The 21,038-nt window shown below is 35.4% G+C and overlaps 1 protein-coding gene across 3 annotated transcripts in view; it reads left to right on the plus strand.

Annotated features, from left to right (window-relative positions):
• Positions 1 to 21,038, plus strand: part of LOC5570448 — a 100,292-nt gene that overhangs the window by 53,435 nt on the left and 25,819 nt on the right. Inside the window, exon 1 of one of the 3 annotated variants that reach the window (XM_021841206.1) lies at positions 9,776 to 9,794. The exons of the other annotated variants lie outside the window; for them this stretch is intronic. The gene's annotated coding sequence lies outside the window, so the exon portion shown is untranslated. Of the gene's footprint in view, positions 1 to 9,775; positions 9,795 to 21,038 lie in introns of those variants that run through there. 3 annotated transcript variants of the gene reach the window in all.

Raw genomic sequence — 21,038 nt, forward strand, 5'->3', positions numbered from 1 at the left:
GGCTCGTGTCTGGTCTTAAAACAACAGGAGTTCCGACGTTAGAGGACGGATACCCGAACTAAAGAGTTTCGACGTAACAGGACGGAACCGACGGACAACTGAAGTACTCGCCGTTACAGGAATAGAGTATTCAGAGTATGATAAGAATACTATTGTAAGTATAATTAACAAATTATTATTTTTTTCAGAGTAGAAAGAAAAATTAAGTGCATAAGTGTATTAAGTGTTTGTAAGTGTAGTTTATAATTGTGTAACTAAATAAAAAAGTTCTCAAATAATTCCAATCAATTAAATAAAAAAAAAATCTGGATCAAATAATAGAACAATTCGGCTCATTAAATCTAAATATGCCTAACGATATTCAGAATATACTCGATCGCTTAGAATTTTTGGAAAAACAAAATGTGGTGCCAACGGAATTGGATTATAATGATCCAATTCTTTATTATTTAAACCCGGATGGTTCACCAGCTGATCCATCTTCAATAGAAAAGATTCCGGATTTAATAAACACCATACCTAATTTTGAAGGTTCATCAAACGAGTTAAGCAGCTGGATTCGAGATGTGGATGCTCTTGTCAAAGCTTATCAAGTTAATCCCTCAAGTTCTGTGCAGCAAAAAAATAAATTCTATGCAATCTGCACAACTATACGTAGAAAAATTAGGGGAGAAGCAAATACGGCTCTCGTAAATTCAGATGTGAATATAAATTGGAATCTCATAAAAAAAACATTGTTAACATATTATGGTGAGAAACGAGATCTCACGACTTTGGACTACCAACTGATGAATATCACGCAATCAGGAAGACAATTGAAAATTTATTACGACGAAATAAATAAATTACTTTCTCTAATTGCAGGACAAATTAAAACTAATCAAAATTACCAGCATCCAGAAGCTTCAAAAGCTATGATAAGTATGTATAACAAAAAGGCAATTGATGCGTTCATTAGGGGTTTAGATGGTGATATTGGTAAGTTTCTCAAAAATTATGAACCTGAATCTTTAGCTAATGCATATGCGTATTGCATAACTTATCAAAACATCGAGTTTCGAAAAATAATGACAAAAACAAGAAACCATGAAATGCCTTCAACGTCAAAAGGTTTTTCATCTACAAAATTGCCACCTTTAATTCCACCTAAAGTACCATTTAGGATACCGAATAGCAATAATATGCAAAATAATCCATTTCAACACAGACAAATGCCAAATTATCAGTTTCAAAATAGGCAACCTATGATACCACACATGCCAAAACCTACACCACACTTCCAATTCACAAGACCACAATTTCCTCCACATATGAATTTCCCACCTAGAACACAATCAGTTCCTCAATTCACAACTCAGCTAAAACAACAACCAATAAATCAACCCAATACTTTCCAACCAAAGCCAGTTCCAATGGAAGTGGACCCCTCAATTCACTATGGCTTATCAGGTGGCCAATAATCAAAAAAGTGATGTGCCCCAAATTTCAATTCTTGTTCGCCATTTCATTGTAAACATGTCTGCTAAGAAATTCCCAAAATATTAGGGCATGATTTGCATTGCACACTCAGATATGAGGTGCCAAAGTTGAGCCTATGGAGAAAAACTTGTTTTTATTAACAAAAACTATGGTTTACTCAAATGAATATAACTTTTTTTCTATAATACTTACGTAAAATAATTTTACACCATTTGAAAGCTTACAAAAAAGGCTTCCTAGAAACAATAAAAAAATAAAGAAAGCTCCAAAATAGTGGCTTTTATGATGTTTTTTTTATAAAGCTATTAAAAAAATCGAATAAGTTTATAGTTAAAACATCAAGTACTTTTTTGTCCCAAGTTGTCCCAGGCTTAAATTCAGTTTCAAGGGTACTTTGAGATGTAAACTAAAGGATCGTGAAGAATTTAGCTGCACAAATTTGCACTTTTTTAATTTAAGGCTTTTTGAATTTTTCTAATATTTTTAACCATTTTCTATTGAAAACAGCTAAAAACTAATTTAGAAAATAACTGAATTTCGCTAAATCATTCATATCATCATTTCTATGTAAGTTTTAATATTTATAATGGTTTGCACAACGTTAATCGCATAAATGGCTTATATGCATTATAAGCAACAAAGTTTAATATTTCGCTATAGGCCCTATTCAAAAGTTAGTCTCGAAAACTTGTTTTTAAAAATAAAACATCAAATTTGTGTCATAAAACTCATAAATACGACATGAGATGGAAAAAATATTTTTGGCCGCCAGTCTGTATGGAAACCGCCCATAGTGCAATTAGAAGTAATATGGTAAATTATGCTAACCGACCTCGTAATTTCCATATTGAATCTGATGATTCTGAAAGTTATTTTCAAGAACTACCATATTTAGTAAATAATGAAGATCCAGAAATGACTTCTTTTGAAAAATATTGTAAAAATTTTGAATATCAACAACCAATTGATGATCAATCCAATGAAGAGCTTGTAGAAGATTGTGAATTGAATTTTTTAGAATAAAATCATCATTACCATATTTTCTACATTATGGTAATGGAAAACTGGAAAACCCATTGCAAATTTTAGTTGACACTGGATCGAATAAAAATTTTATTCATCCTAAATATACTAAAATATCCCATGCGGTTGAAAATCCTTTTTATGTTTCATCAATAGGAGGAGACATAAAAATTGAGAAATTTTCTCAAGGTAAAATTTTTGCACCATACTCAAATGTTAACGTGAAACTTTTTCATATGCCTAAACTAAAATCATTCGATGCAATAATAGGTCATGACACGCTTAAGGAAATAAAAGCTGTTATTGATACATCAAACGAAAAATTAATAATTGATTCAAAATTTGAAATTCCTCTATTACAACGTAAGCTACAAATGATCAATCAAATAAATATTCGGGATGACCATCTTCAAAAATTTGAGAAAGAAAAAATTCATGAATTATTACAACAATATAAAGACCTTTTTTTACCTCCGGATGAGAAATTGACATTTACAACCAAGATAAAAGCCGATATTAGAACCGTTGATGAAAACCCTGTGTATTCAAAATCTTATCCATATCCTCAAGCTTTTAAAAGCGAAGTTTGTAACCAAATTGAAAAAATGTTACATGATGGAATAATAAGACCATCCAGGTCTCCATATAATTCTCCCGTATGGATAGTTCCCAAAAAGTTAGATGCCTCTGGCAAAAAAAAGTTTAGACTTGTTATTGATTATCGCAAATTAAATCAAAAAACGATAAGTGATAGATACCCGATTCCCGATACGTCTACTATTTTGGCTAATTTAGGTAAAATGAAATACTTCACAACCCTTGACTTAGCATCTGGTTTTCACCAGATCCCTCTGAATGATAACGATATTGAAAAAACAGCTTTTTCCGTCAATAATGGAAAGTATGAATTCGTTCGGCTACCTTTTGGATTGAAAAATGCCCCTGCCATTTTTCAGCGTGTAATGGATGATGTTTTACACGAATATATTGGAAAAATATGTTATGTCTATATTGATGACATAATTATATTTGGAGAAACTTTAGAAGAACAACTGAAAAATTTAAAAATAATTCTTGAAACACTTCGTAAAGCAAATTTTAAAATACAATCAGACAAATCTGAATGGTTGAAAACAGAAGTTGAATTCCTTGGATTTATTGTATCCAAAAATGGGTTGAAACCAAATCCTAAAAAAATTGAGAGTATTCAAAATTATCCAGAACCACGAAACTTAAAAGAATTAAGAGCATTTCTTGGATTATCCGGATATTACAGGAGATTTGTAAAAAATTATGCTAAAATTGCTAAGCCACTCACTAGATATCTAAAAGGAGAAAATGGACATAGACAAATTTCAAAAAATGAATCTAAAAATTTTAATATAACATTAGATAGTGAAGGAAAGAAAGCTTTTAAATTACTGAAAGAAATCTTGTCATCAGAAGATGTTTTAGCATTTCCTGATTTTAATAAACCTTTTTTACTTACAACTGATGCATCAAATAAAGCAATAGGTGCTGTGTTGTCTCAAAACTTTCATGATGGAGAAAGACCAATTACTTTCATTTCTAAAACTTTATCAAGCACAGAAGAAAATTATGCAACTAATGAAAAAGAGATGCTTGCAATAGTTTGGGCATTGCATACTCTTAGAAATTTTATTTATGGTCATAAAGTTGTAATTTATACAGACCACCAACCTTTAACTTTCACAATATCTCCAAAGAATAATAATGCAAAGCTTAAGAGATGGAAGGCTTTTATTGAAGAGCACGACCATGAGATTTTATATAAACCAGGCAAAGCTAATGTAGTAGCTGATGCCTTATCACGTATTCAAATAAATTCTCTAACTGCGACCCAACACTCCACTATGGCTTATCAGGTGGCCAATAATCAAAAAAGTGATGTGCCCCAAATTTCAATTCTTGTTCGCCATTTCATTGTAAACATGTCTGCTAAGAAATTCCCAAAATATTAGGGCATGATTTGCATTGCACACTCAGATATGAGGTGCCAAAGTTGAGCCTATGGAGAAAAACTTGTTTTTATTAACAAAAACTATGGTTTACTCAAATGAATATAACTTTTTTTCTATAATACTTACGTAAAATAATTTTACACCATTTGAAAGCTTACAAAAAAGGCTTCCTAGAAACAATAAAAAAAATAAAGAAAGCTCCAAAATAGTGGCTTTTATGATGTTTTTTTTATAAAGCTATTAAAAAAATCGAATAAGTTTATAGTTAAAACATCAAGTACTTTTTTGTCCCAAGTTGTCCCAGGCTTAAATTCAGTTTCAAGGGTACTTTGAGATGTAAACTAAAGGATCGTGAAGAATTTAGCTGCACAAATTTGCACTTTTTTAATTTAAGGCTTTTTGAATTTTTCTAATATTTTTAACCATTTTCTATTGAAAACAGCTAAAAACTAATTTAGAAAATAACTGAATTTCGCTAAATCATTCATATCATCATTTCTATGTAAGTTTTAATATTTATAATGGTTTGCACAACGTTAATCGCATAAATGGCTTATATGCATTATAAGCAACAAAGTTTAATATTTCGCTATAGGCCCTATTCAAAAGTTAGTCTCGAAAACTTGTTTTTAAAAATAAAACATCAAATTTGTGTCATAAAACTCATAAATACGACATGAGATGGAAAAAATATTTTTGGCCGCCAGTCTGTATGGAAACCGCCCATAGTGCACTCAGCAGATGATGACGACAGCTCTTTTATTCCATCTACAGAAGCTCCAATAAATGTTTTCAAAAATCAATTATTTTTCAAAATTGGAACCAAATCAAGATACGGTTTAGTTGTACCATTCGATAATTACAAAAGACATATTTTCATTGAACCTAGATTCTCAAGAGATTTTTTGAAACAACAACTTAAGAAATATTTAAATCCAAATGTTATAAATGGTATTTATACAGATGAACCTATTATGGGTGAAATTCAAGAAATTTTTAAAGAAACGTTCAATCCTAGATTGATGAAAGTCAGATATTCTCAAATCAAAGTTCAAGATTTAAATAACCAGGAAAACCAATTAGAAGAAATAAAAAAGATTCATCAATTCGCTCATAGAAATGCAAAAGAGAATGCAGAACAACTTTTGAAACATTATTACTTTCCTAAAATGACAAAAATGGTTGAACAATTTGTAAACACGTGTGATATATGTAAAACAGAAAAATATCAAAGAAATCCACAGAAATTTATACCATTCAAAACACCAATTCCAACTTATCCATCTCAAATAATTCACATAGATATTTTCACATATGATCAAGATAATTTGTTTTTGACTTCAACAGATAAATTTTCAAAATATTTGAAATATAAAGCAATTGAAAGTAAATCACTTCTTGATATAGAAGATGCCTTATTAGATTTGATACACGAATGGAACATACCAAAAACAATTATTATGGACAATGAAAGTTCTTTCAACTCAAATATTATTGAACAGCGGTTAAGAGATTTGAATATTGAAATTTATAAAACTCCTATAAACAGATCAGAGACGAATGGACAAATTGAACGTTGTCATTCGACTTTAAGGGAAATAGCAAGATGTCTTAAAAAAGAGACACCTCAAATAGATATACCACAATTGATTCGTTCATCAGTTTACAAATATAATAACACTATACACAGTTTTGTAAAAAACACGCCACACAATATTTATATCGGTGAAACGAACCAAAATTTGGATGAACAGGAAATAGCCAGAAGAAAAACTAAAAGTCACGAGAAAATTTTGAATTTATATAACGAAAAAAATGAGAAAATATTAGATAAACAATATCCAAATTTTCAACCAGGATCTTATGTATTTGAAAAAGCGAAAGAAATTTCTAAAAGAAAAAGTAGGTATAAAATGATTCAAGTTAAAGAAGATTTCGACACATATATTATTGATTCAAATAACCGTAAAATTCATAAAATGAATATCAGAAAAAAATAACACATTAATTTTTATTCTTTTATTTTTAGAACAATTCTTGTTTACACGATGTACAGCCATGTGGAATCAACTATCAGAATACACGACTTGAATAAAAATCCTTTAGCCATCATACCCATAGGAAAAGCCAAACTTCAATTAGGACATGTAAGAATAATCCAACCAGTTAATTTCACATACTTTGAAGACATAATTGAAAATTTTGATGAGATGTTAAGAACTAATAAACTAAGTGGAAAATTGTATCAAGTATTGAAGAAAAAACATGCACATTTGTATAACACTTATTATAAACTAAAACCTAATGTTCATCGAAGAAAACGTTGGGATAGTCTAGGCACTGCATGGAAATGGATAGCAGGAAATCCAGATGCTGAAGATCTAAGGATTATCAACCAAACGATGAATAATTTGATCGAATATAACAATCAACAAGTTTTTGTCAACAATGCTATGGATACAAGGATTCAACAAATCAGCAAAATTACAAACGACCTTCTTGAACTGGATTTCAAAACAAAATTACAACATGAAGTGGAAATGAATATACTTATTGCGATACTCAATATAGATGCTGTACAAAATCAACTAGAAGTTTTGGAAGATGCGATATTACTAGCGAAACATGGTATTCCAAGCAGCAGAATTTTGTCAATGACAGAATATGCCAAAATAAAACCATTTTTAGAGCAGCAAAATGTTCATGTTACAACATTTGAAAAACTCTTATCGAAATCATCAGCCCAAGTTACAATGAATAATACACATGTAATTTATATGCTAAAAATACCTCAATTATCATCAGAAACATATGAATATGAATTCATAGACTCTTTGGTACAAAATCAAAAAAGGGTACATCTTTATTCAAATTACATTCTCTACAATTCAACAAAAATATATGAAATCAGCAATGAATGTACACAAGATGAAACTCTCTATATTTGTGATACCAAAATCCTAAAAACTCCAAGTCAATGCATCCGCAATCTCATCAGAATACAACACGCCAACTGTACATATGAAAAAGTGTATACAACTGGAAACATCAAACACATAGATGAAGCAACTCTTTTACTCAATGATGTAAATGTTAGTTTACACTCAAATTGTACTAACAATACTCAGAGGTTAAAAAGGATCTTATATAATTCAATTCGAACATTGTGAATTATATTTGGACAATAATATATACCGCAACTCTATCATCAACCTCAACAGCAAAACCTTTAGACCAACAACAGGATTATTGGTAGAAGAAGATTCAATAATCGATATTCCATCACCGGAATTTTTGGCAAATTTAACGCTAAACCATAGAGGTATTTTGGAACATGTGTATCTACAAAATGAGTCACTAAAATGGAAACAGCATATTTTTGAAATAATGGGTAGTTCTGGAATACTTATTATAATCATAATGCTAGTAATTGGAATAATTATCAAGTATTGGAAACCAAAACAAACAAATATCAATATCAAAATAAGTGAACAACCAACTGCTACAGCTCCCATATCAGAAGAAATTCGTAAAACCTGAAAATGAATCATCAAGTTATACAGACATTTCTACAGAACGTTTCTTGGAAATTCAGAAATTTTTAAACATGCCGACACAAGAACGCTCAATAAGACTTTGAGGACAAAGTCTTTTGAAGGCGGAGGAGTTAGCACCACCCTAGTAACACACCAGTTAAGCACCAGGCATCGACGATCCCAGAACCGACAGCCAGTCAAAACATCGTTTGGAATTTATCAAAACATAAACATAAATTAATATCCAATAAAAGAGCATGTGGCTCGATAGCGACAGCTTGTTCAGTTCGTTCAGTTCAATTAGCTAGTTCAGTCTTAAGTTAGTCATCCGAAATCAATTTTTTTAAAAATTAAGTTTTAGTTCTTAATTTATTAACTAATCCTTTCCTTTTCTAATGTATAAATGTATTCTCTTACCTCAAATCAACCGCGTGTACTTCGGTCCTCCAAACTAACATAGTTTTTAAAATAAATACAAAATATAAAAAATATAAAAAACTAGAAAGATTTCGGTTCTGTTATGCCCTACGGCGCCCCAAACCTGCCAAATAAACGAGATAAGTAAAAAATAAACAACATTTTTTTTCCGGATGTTTCTTTAGGTTTCCTGACTTTACCAGAAAATTTCTCAAATAATCTCTATCAAATAACACCGCTAGCGCATGACGGCTCACCATAGTAGCATGTCCGAAAGAACTTGAAACTATTGAGAACCAGAGCTACAGGTCCAAAGCCCTGATAAAGGTGGATGGTTGTGATGGCTATGACCGTGGTCATCATGTAAAGAACAAGCGGACGATGCTGTATCGTGTCAGCATCGAGGAGGCAGCCCCTCTAGCACGATGTAGGTAGCGCAACCCTGGTTAGGTGGCCTATCGAAGACTCTTCACCAACCAAGAAAGGCAAAAGTAGAGCAAACGGATTGATTTTACGGCAACAGACCCGGCAACGAATAAAGGACAACGATTGGAAAGTTGGAGCTTGGAACGTGAGAACTTTGAATGAACACGCGCGTGTTGGGCTCCTGGCTCGTGAACTGCGGAATGTCGGCGTGAACGTGGCAGCTATCCAGGAAATACGCTGGCCGAGAACCGGAGAACGCGAATTCCGAACGGTAGACCCATCGCCAACACTTCATTCAAGTACCACATCTACTACAGCGGTGGCGACAGAGCAGAACGTGGAGTTGGCTTCATAGTGATTGGGAAGCAGATGAAGCGAATTATTCGGTGGAAACCGGTAAGCGACCGAATCTGTGTGTTGAGAATGAGGGGCAAGTTCTTCAACTACAGCCTGATCAGCATATATGCGCCAACGAACGATAAGCCCGATGACATGAAGGATGAGTTCTATGAGAGCCTGGATAAGGCCTACGGAGAGTGCCCAAAACAAGACGTCAAGATAGTCATTGGCGACGCAAATGCGCAGATCGGGAAAGAAGATTTCTTCCGACCCGTTATTGGAACGGAAAGCCTTCATTCCGTTACCAATGATAATGGCCTGCGGCTAGTAACCTTCGCTGCTGCTAGAGGGATGGCAATCAGCAGTACCTACTTCGCACGAAAGAATATCCGCAATCTCTATCAAATAACTTAAAAAAAATATAAAGCCAGAGAATGCTTTAGATTATTTTTTCCAGTTGTTCATTATTAACTGAGCATTTGAGCATGAGCATGATTGACCGCCCGCAGATGCTATTCCGGTATTGCAAGAACAGCTGTACTTACACAGGGAACCAACTGACACTACACGGGATCAGTACCATCCTCATTGTGTAAGTACTGGTGCTCTAATTATTAGAACAAACAATAACGGCGCCGGCTGCGTCCGAGTGCAGGTCAATTTGGGATGGGAGGGAAATGTTGACGTGTTACTTGCTCTATGGCAGCCGAGGAGTCCTCTGCACTTCCACAAGTAGACACTGGGAGTTTGGGTATGGGAAAGGTTTGGGTAAAGGATTCGTTTTGGTAAACGATGAATATAAAATTTGAAATGAATGCACCTAACCGGATTCGCGATATTACTCGATAAAAGCATTGAACGTCCACAGGAGCAAGCGACAAGATCAAAGGATCAAACACTACTAACGCGATCCGCAAAAAATGCATCCCTAAGAAAAAATTTAAAATTCAAATGTTCCTATAAGGATTCTAGCGGAATACGTTCAACTGTTTTCAAAAACCCTGCCACGCAAATACTCACAGTTTTCCCGAGAAATTTGTTCACGATTTCTTCAAAGGATTTTATTATTGGTATGCCGTCCTAAGGTTCTTACCGGAAAAAATATTCTTCCGGGATTTTTTTCATTTAACAGCATTAGCGTATCTTCTGGGATTTTTTTCATGATTTTTTTAACAGTTTTACTAAAAGATTTGGTAATGTATTCTTAAACTCCTAAAAAAAAATGTTCAAGAATTCCGTCAGCTATTGCTTGAGGTTTCAAAACTTACTTATATATATTTCTTGTAATGTGAATTCTACATTGTTGGTTCAAAAAGTACTTCAGGAATACATCAATATTTTTTCTAGGATTTCTTAAGGTGAAGATGAATCGAAGCCAAACTACAAATTTTCAAGAGCACGGATCTGGGGAACCAAACATCCGTTTAAGCTGAAAACTTAATCGATTGGTCACTAGCTGGTGGTGTCATTCAATAACTCTACGAATTACTCCATATCCAATTTATGTCATATTTCACGAGTAATAGATACAAAAAATAGTTTTGGAGGAACTAAAGCTAATGCTTCTAAAACTTCTTTCTTCTAAATTTGTTGGATAATTTCAGCTTGAATTGAATTCGAAAAATTTACTTATTTCGGAAAATTCAAGAATTCACCGTAGAATTTCTGAAACTTTTTGAAGAAATTCCTTACGATATGTCCCACAGAAAAGCTTAAGAGTTTTTTGTGCAATTAACTACAACCAATATTGTTCTTTTTTCTTCGTCTTTTATATTGGACAATAATTGGCGTCAAAACGCATGGAATTTTTACTGTAGGTATTTATATACGACATCTTACTTAATGGTTTGTATGAACTCCGAAGTTTCATAATACTACACACTTAAATTATTTTACGGATTCCTGTGAAATCTCACAGTTTGAATCACTTTGTTTCGAGAAATTACTGATGGATTTTCTGGAATCGGGAGTTATACGACTAAAACTTCTGTAATTTTTTAAACTTCTAGAATTTACCTTCTTCTTTAAAGTGCTGCTCTAAGGGGTTTAAAAAGATTTTTGTACGAAGTTCCTCAAGACAGCGTTTTGCGCAGGATGGAGAAACAACACAATGTTGAAGCAGATGGACTGCAAAATATAAGTGATTATTTATAAATGTTTTCTGTTGAAGTGAATTATTACAGGGTAATTAAATGCTCTCTAATGAATGAAAAAACAAATTTCCTCAAAAGTTCCAGATCAAAATTTTCTTTAGATATTACCCTTCGAATCTAGTAAAATTTCTTTCTTGACATTTGGATTTCCCAAAATTCCATATAAACTTCTTTATGAACATCTTTATACACTCCTTCCCCCTTTCCTTGTTATTTTGCTAAACCTTTCTCCACAAAATTTTCTCTGAACATGTGCAAGCAAAAGACATACCAAAAAATTGTTTCGTAGGTAATTCTTGTATAATGCGGAGATAAGAAGTAGAATTTTCAGAAAACAAAAGCAATTGAAGAATTTGTTATATATTTTGAAAATGGACGGAGTTGGTGGTCCAATGGCTACCGCTTCTGCTTCATAAGCAGAAGGTCATGGGTTCAATCCCAGGCCCGTCCCTTTCCTACTTTGTTGCTGTATATTTCACTTGCTTCTGTCTTCCACTCTTAATATATCACAGTTCATAGCATTTGCTAGAACCCGAGACGGGCAACAAAAAAATAAACATTTCCCTACGATTTCATTCTTCCTTATCATTATAGCACGCCTCTCCTTACGCCTGATACATAGGCAGTCTGCCAATCAAACAGCAAGCCTCTCTGCTATGATGATAAATCTTCGAGCTGTTTAGTAGAATACCTATAAGTAGATGAAAAAACCGATTTTAGTACTATACCATTTAATTCCACTAGAGTTTGTATCCTTTGACAGATACGCGTATTTCGACCTCAACAGTAAGGCCGTCTTCAGTGTCGTGTACTAGACTCGACTGTCGACTAAATTCGGTTTTTTCATTTACTACTCTCTGCTATGAAAATTACCACCCCTTCACCCTTCCCACATAATCTGGAGAAGACGCAGTGGTATATACGGTCTTCCGTGGGAGCCAGTTTAATGCATCATCAATTCCTCTCCCTTCCCCTCATTGGTCTACATTCTGACGTGGCAGGCGCAATTATCGCCTAAAATAGAAGATCATTAGCACTTATACATAGAAGGTGTCTCCCAAGCAACACAGTTTGTTTCAACTCAAGAATAAACATATCTCCTGGAACTAATCAGAGGTGAAAATCGTTGAAAATATGACTTACAATTGCACTGAATAGCAACGCAAAGAGCGTAAAAGATGGAGCCTGTTTGCAACATGTTTATGTTTCAAAGAAAATGCATATTTGTTGCAAAATATTTAAGAGGAAAGAAATGAAAACAAAAATATAAACGAGAATCGAACACCCGACTTCTAGATCATAAATCTTCTCCTCTACTCACTACTCCACCAGCTCTTCGAAAAACTACTTCACCAATGCACTATATAAGCGACCACATTACTTTATTGCTTATTACTTTACTGCACCCTTCCGAATACTTACACACCGCACAGAGCTAAAGTTTTTGCAAAAACTTTCACGCAACATATGAGAAATACCATGTAAACAAACAAACTGTTGCTAGAACATGTTTTCGTTGTTACATGATATGTGAGGTGCAACTCAACTATACTGCAACTTGATTGAAACAAACAAATTTTTAGCTGTCAAACACGTAGTTTAGTGCAACTTTCACGCAACTGGGATGAATCTTCTTGAGTTGTAGATATTAAAATGCAACTTGCATTCAATGAAGTTATGTTGCGGATGCTCTAAATAAAGTTATATTGAAGCATATCATTAAAATTGGCATTTTTGGAGAAGTTGCAAGAGTTTTTTTTGTAAAAGTTACAGAACACATCTTGACAAACTCGACTTCATTGATGCTTGCAGAAGACATTTGCAACAAATCTCGCCGTTTCAATTATGTTAGACGTCATACACGGGGTAAAATGAAAGTTCATTGGACCGACAATGAAACCTTATGAGCTTTCGATTAATATGCAATGGAACTCGAACTAGGTAAGTTACAGATGCTTTTATTGATACATCTTTGAAACCATTTTTGGGAAGCATTTCTTTGAAAGATGTTTCGCGTGCTACTTGGGCTGTTAGTCCCAAGCAGTCATCTGGTTGGTTCCTTGAGTAATTGCAGTTGATCTGGCGATACTGGAGTAGCAACCACGGGTGTCCAATCAAGCTCAAGCTCAAGCTTAATTTGTGATATATTTTGGAAATATTTCTGAAAGACTTTTGATGAATTTCGCAAAAGAATTTATAATAGTTTTTGTGTGGAAACTATTTAAAGGCATTCACAGAAAAATATCTAGTAGAACTTCCAGCGAAATATCTCAGTATAAGATTTAACAGTTTTTTTTGGAGGAATTACGGATGGACTTTTGACATATTTAGTTAAATTTGTATTGTGCTACCGGGAACATGTCCCGGAATCAATTTGTGAATAAAAAATAGACATAGAAACAATCGTCGTGTCCAGGAAAAATTCACGTTGAAAGTATGAACATATCTGAAACGTTTATTCGACAAACTTTCAAGAGATTTGTAGCAAAAATTCTGAATCCACTCTTTGATAATCCATGAGAAATTTTAATATATTAATCAAAGGGGGGCTTCAAAAATAAAATATATATTTTGAATTTCCCAAGAATTCTAAACATTTTAAGTTTCCTTGGAAAAGGTAGTTTAGAAATCAAGCAATAAGTTTATTCACAAAAATAGCTTCGAAAAATTGAAGAGAAATCTAGAAAAAAATCTTATTATTGTAATAAAAAAACTGTGTCGATTTTGTTAAACTTTTTCAAACCAGGATCCTGTCATCCATCTTAAAAACAAAACTTAGCCATGTTGCTTGAAAAGATCTGTAATAAATTAAGCCTTATATATTGCCAAAAATTCCAACTCCCTGCTGTCTAATAAATTCATTCAATGGTTTTATCTAATTTTTCAAATATTCTTGTTGACATTATACAAATTGTATGGCTGAATTCCTTTAGCGAATTCTTACAAGGGAAATCATTATCACCAGACACCTCGAGCTGGACATCCTCCAAAATCATGCGAAATCATAATGCTGTGAATATGCTGTTTTACGCAAAAACATTTAAAACGATATTGTTTACAGTATTCTGAAAATACGAAATTTACTCATTTCAGTTCTGAGCGGAAACGAGTAGAATTTTCAGATTCAAAGTACGTCCTGACGGAAGTCCTAGAGTTACTGTTTTAGTACCCACGCCATTTTCAAGGAACAATAGAGAAAAATGTGTAAATTTAAGAAATCCTCTCAAATCACAACGAAAAATCATAAAAATTGACAACACTGCGGTAATGAAATCGATTTACGATGAATATCATTTTGCCAAAATGTGGAGAAACCTAACACAAAAAAAAACAACACAGTGCCCCACAAACAATCTAAAAATAAAATGGAACGAGCTCACCAAAATGTTAGGTACTAGTTTTCTTCTCTTACATCGGGTTGGGAATGATGATAGTCGTAGGCTCGAATTTTGCGAAACACTCGTGGCTTTTCTCACTTCAGTAACGTGAATCTCATCAAGTAGCCTATATGAATTTTCTAAATAAGTAGTACTCATTCAAAAGCTATTTCGGACTGTAAACGGATGTCAGTTTTCAAACGGTTTTTGGCAATAACTGAAGGAAGTTGGAAATTGAGTGAGTCATATCAATCAAGTCCCAACAAATTTCAAATGACCATCCAAATCCGGCTCCAACTGGAACTGAATTTCCCATGACCGTTACGATTGTCTACGAAATGACCGATAAAGCACGCCCGCATGCCACGCTCTTGAATTCACTCGAAAACAAATTGATTGATCCAATTGTCCTCGCTCGATGAAACCAAATACAATGCGTGTATTTAATGGCGCGACACTCTAGTCTGGAGAGCAATTTGACAAACTATTATCGAGGTAGATAGTCTGCGGCTAGCTGTCGGCTCAATCCAATTCAGTTCAAATCGAACCGCAAGATTACGAGCTTGTGGATGAAAGTGCGGAATGTTATGACATCGTCATGCGTCTTGAAATCGTGTACTGTGTCCTAGTCCGCATGGCATGATAAGTTGATTGATTGTAATTTGTGGCTGATTAAAAAGTTACAGCGTCTCCGGCTTGGTAGAATAATCAATTTACGTTTGAATCATTTACTACGAATTTCATTCGATGTGTGGCATGAGCAGTGAACGGTAGCTTTATAGGTCAATTATTAAATAAGCTTGGTTGCCTTGCCTGATCGGGTTTATATATGAGCTGGCAGAGGGCTATTAAGTCATTTGCCAACAATGTGTGCAATTCGCAGCCTGACGAGCTGATTAGGTGGCATCTACCACTATTACCTCGTCGTAATCTTCGCGACTGCACCCCTTGGGTGCATTCCATGAGAATCATCATCACCAATCATATGGGTAGGGCTGGTAGCATGTCTCTTATTGAGGACTTTGTCACTATTTTAGGACAAGTCTCTATTTTTAATTAAGGTACCAAAAGTCTCGTTTTTAACGAAAATGGTCACTAAAGCCACATTTTTCCTTATTCTGCTTGTGAGTCCTAGTTCCAAAGAAACATTCAGAGATATTTAAGCGGCTAGTCCACAGGTTCTTCAGAAATATGTTCTGAGATTATTTGAGGAAAATCTTTAAAAATTCTCCTAGTGATCTAGTGGACCCCTTCTTCTTCTTCTTGGCATTCCGTCCCTACTGGGACAGAGCCTGCTGCTCAACTTATGAGCACTTCCACAATTATTATCCGAGAGCTTTCTTTGTCAAAATTGCCATTTTCGCATTCGTGTGGCAGGTACGATGATACTTCTCTATGCCCAGGGAAGTCTGGGAAATTTGCATTACGAAAAGATCCAGGACCGACCGGGAATCGAATCCAGACACCTTCAGCATAGCTTTGCTTTGTAGCCGCGGATTCTAACCACTCGACTAAGCAAGGCCCCTAGTGGACCCCCGAGAGGGTGAATCAGTTCCCTCGAAAGGGTACATAAATTCCCCTGAGAGGGTAAATCTATTCCACGAGAGGGTAAATGAATTCCCGTGAGAAGGTAAATCAATTCCCCCGAAATGGTACATCTATTCCCCTCCTGGGAGAATACATCAATTCCTTCGAGAAAGTAAATCGATTTCCGAGAAGATAAATTAGTTCCCCCGAGGGGATATTTAAATTTCCCTGGGAGGGTATATCCATTTCCCCTAGAGGGTAAATGATTTCCCTTGAGAGGGTAGATAAATTGCCCTGAGAGGATATATCAATTTCCCCGAGAGAGTAAATCAATTCTTCAATTTTCGAAAGGTAGTCTGGAGGAAGCTTTGAGCAAATTCCTGAATGAAATTCTGATGCAGAGAATATCATGGAAAAATATATCACGAGGTAAAAGGCTAAGAAATATTATTAGCCAACAAATTCTCTGAGAAATCAAACTCTTATTCCTTGTATTGCTTTTGGTTTCTATTTGGTCTTTTTTCGGTCTCTCTTTGGAATCTATTTGGTTCTTGATTGGTCTCTTTTTTCAGGCAAGAGGTATCTAAAGTTCCTATTTTTAAGAAACTCATTCGCTACCAGCCCTGTATGAGGGGATGTGTTTTGTGCACCTAGGTTAGTTCCACCAATTCCATTATAATCAATTAGCACATTGGCATATCATTCCTTGATACCCGGCGTTGGCGTTTGATGGTCAATAGCTGATAGCGTTAGCATTAAAAACGACCATACGATACCGTTTTTGCTGAATCGACACAAAAACTATCAACACGCTTTTCACACTTGCTATGAATCACGTGTTTGGAAGAAAACCGCAAACATGTTGTAGATTTACCACAAATGCGATTGTGAAATTCGATTACTGAGGAGCGAAATGAGCGCGTCATCATCGTATAGTCGCTAACCAGCTGACGAGATGATTCGATGATGATGGTTCCGGCTCACTGATTTGGTAATTTGTATTTTTTTCTACAATCCAAGCTACACGTTTCTGGATGGATGTCCGATCAACAAGGAATATCAAAATTATAACAAGCAGAGATATTATTTTAAGCAAATTTGACAACAGCATGTGTTACAAATTATAGGAGTTAAAATGACAAAACTCTTAACAAAAGCAATGATTATTAATTACAACTTAAGCTTAAGCAATGATATCACAATTACAACAGGCCTTTATCAGGGTAGTCTAGATTTAAAAAAGCTTAAGATTCAATAATGACAAAGGTTGTTACAATTTACATATATAATTTTGAAGTGAATTTCCAATTTCCGTACTCCTATTTCCAAATTTTAAGATGCTAATTTAAAGTTTGGCCAAAGGCACCTATTAACTCAATTTTCAAATGTTTTTAGTTGGTTTAAGACAAAAGAAAAACGTTTTTTCCGGTTTTTGAACTCTAATTTTGAGAGTATTTTGTTTTCCGTGTACCTTTCAAAATGTCAGATAGGAACAACCCCAGTGTTAAAAAGTAAAACCTCTGAGGCGTTTTTGTTGACTAAGTGAACGCAAACATGATCGAAAGTATCAAAGTGTATGTGGGCAGGCAAGTTCGTCAAAGTAGTAGCAAGAACACGCTCTATCGTGTTATTAACGAAAAACGATAAAAAACGCTGTATCGTGTTTAAAAAACAAACATGATTTTATCAAAAATTTAGGACCCTGTTATGGTATTATGTTATGTTGTTGATATTTTATACACTGTTACTTGAAGAGTATCTATATACAATTAACGTTGATGTTAAAAACAAATTCTGTTATAATTAAGTTACTTTTGTGTTATACCTTTCTGATCGGATAGTGGTCTACCTTTACGGGTGAATCGTGATATGAACTACCGTGCCATCCGACCGCCACGGAGACGATATCGCGTATTTGCGCACTGCAAACAAAGCGATTTGTTTGTTTGCATTTGGTATCCATTTGATATGGGGCGGTGGAGGGGCTATAAAGCTGTTTGTTTCAGTTTGCACCGAACCGGCTTGAGCTCCAACCACTGCTGCTCATCACCACTTGGATGACGAGTTAGATTGGCCTGGGAAAGTAAACGAAGCCAGACCGTTGGGTGTCTGAAATAGCAATTCGAACCAGATAAAAACAAAACGTTTTAGAATATGCTCATTCGTGTGGCAGACAACTGAAATAAATGCTCACTTGCTGTGAACCGTAATTAGGTTATTGCGTATTTCTAAAGTCTGTAATTTTGATGATTTCGGGGAACATAGATAAAAATTATCTCCAACGCATTATGAGAATATAAACTTTGTTTTTAGAAACAACAAATGATTTGCAGCTCCGTTATGCTCTGTGGTGCCTGAGCTTTACAAAAACAGTATTTGATTAGTAAAACAAAATACATATGTCAAACACGACTTATTACTTTCAGGTGTTCTATGCCAAGAGATAATTTTTGTGTAAGTCATCCCGTATTACTCTATTTGAGAAAATGGGAAAGCGGACTATCGCAGCAAGTGGGATGTTATATGTTCTGGGATATGTCTGATCATTATTGCACGTCACTATTGGTAAATTGGTCTTTCCATGAAAATAATTACAATTAAGACTTGATAGTGAGGAAAAATTTCATTGTTTTTCACTGAAATTTAGTTTTTTTTTTCAAATTCTACGTAAATTTCGGTAATCCCGAGATTCCCGGGATGTAGGAACTAATATCCCGGGAAACGGTAAATCCCGAAATTAGCAAATGAGATCATCCAACGCATTATTGTTCTTTATCGCATCAATAGCTTTTAGACCTCATAGCGTTGGAGGTTCCACAGTTCGTCCAATGTCCCCGACTAGAATTCTGCTTAAGGATACACTTGTGGGAGATGGCGATGGTTTTCTCCGCACACCATTGACAGTTTCGTAGAATCGCCGCATGCCATTTAGTTCCATAGCTTCTTGCGTCTCAACAATTACTGCCTCTTGATGCTTCTTTCCCTTTCGGTGATAGATCAGGTTTTTGGCTGCCCCTGCTTCCTTGTATGGTTCTGTGCTCTGATGGGTCACCTGAATCGGTTGAAAATAAAAACCTCAAAAACAACAAAACTATCGGTTCCATCCGCATGCTACTGACTCATATCGCTAACATGTCAGCACCTCTCATATATTCAATATCTGAGTATACAATATTCACAATATTCTAGCTCAAAGCACTACCTCTGCAATTCCTGGAATGACATCCCCACTATTCGTTCTGTATGTGATGTAATTGCTCTCCAACACTATTCATCATCACACAACCTCCGAACCGCACATCTGCCACCAAGCTCTTCCTGTCCTCTGAACCCCTTATGGCACCGAACTTCTCCTAACTGCTGCACTCCTTCTTGCCTTGAGCTCCTTCTGGTCAGCTGCACCATCTTTCTCTGGCCAACTGCGCCGTCCTACAAGCTCCTCATAACTTTGGAGTTCCTCCAGCTCGTCCTAATGTCCAGCTTCGTTCCCAGCATCTTGGCCTCCAACTCTTGGTTAACTTGTCTAAGCTACCTTCCGTCCAAACTTCACCACCCCACGCTGGGGCAGAATTGAAAAAACGCGGAAACAACCTGTAGTTCTTCTGAATTCAGAGATAGACATTTGATGTCTTCAGCGAAAATGATCCTTTCAATGAGGCCGATGTCTTGAGATAAAGTCATATTTTTTAGTGTTATTTGCATAAATGACTGAAATGCCATTTCGGTCAAATGGCAGTTTAAGTGTATGGTTTCTTCGGCAAAGTTGGCCATTATTTTATGCTGAAAATAATTGCTGAAGACGTCAAATTTCCAAGGCCTACTATTTTTGAAATATAGACATTTATTTAAAAAATGTGCCTAAAATCGAAATATTTGAGTTTTGCTTGCAATTTTTTCAATTAAAATACCATATATCGCCTATGATACCTTACCTTGATAACTTGATGGCTACAGCGTAGCGTCACGCCATTGCCGGGCGTATTGTAGAGCTCCATCTTCGTTGGTCTTGGGCGAAACTTCTCCAGTTGCCCCGAACGTTTAGGGTCGCCAGGTCCTCTTCCACTGCGTACAGCCAGCGTATTCGTGGTCTTCCGCGAAGCCGCTGACCTCTACCTGGTTCTCTACTGAATGTTATTTTCGCAATTCTTTCTTCCGACATTCGCACTAAGTGACCAGTCCACTGAAGTCTGTCGTATTTTACACGATTGATAATATTCGCATCTTTGTACACTTGATACAACTTGTGATTCATGCGTCTGCGCCACACACCATTTTCGAGTTTCCCACCGAGTATTGTCCGCAGCACATTACGCTCGAAAACACCGAGAGGTTGCCGGTCTGACTCTATCAACGTCCACGCTTCGTGCCCGTAGAGAGCCACCGGAAGAATCAATGTTTTATACAGGGCGAATTTTGTTTCCATTTGCAAGCTGCGGGACCTAAGCTGGTTACGTAGTCCGTAAAAGGCCCTATTCGCAGCCGCAACACGTCTTTTCACTTCGCGAGAACATGTCACAAGTGTTCCAAGGTAAACAAATTCTTCAACAACTTCAAACACATCCCCATCAAACACTACCTCAGCACCTACACCACCATGCCTGACTCTATCTCTACCTGCAACCATGTACTTCGTTTTGATAGAATTGATGGTCAGGCCTATCCTCACTGTCTCCCTCTTCAGAGGCACGAAGGCCTCTTCCACTGACCTGCGATCGATTCCAATTAGGTCTATATCGTCCGCAAAGCCAAGGAGCATGTGTGACCTTGTGATAATAGTGC

Source organism: Aedes aegypti, chromosome 1 (genome assembly GCF_002204515.2).
Source record: "Aedes aegypti strain LVP_AGWG chromosome 1, AaegL5.0 Primary Assembly, whole genome shotgun sequence".
Lineage (NCBI taxonomy): Eukaryota > Metazoa > Arthropoda > Insecta > Diptera > Culicidae > Aedes > Aedes aegypti.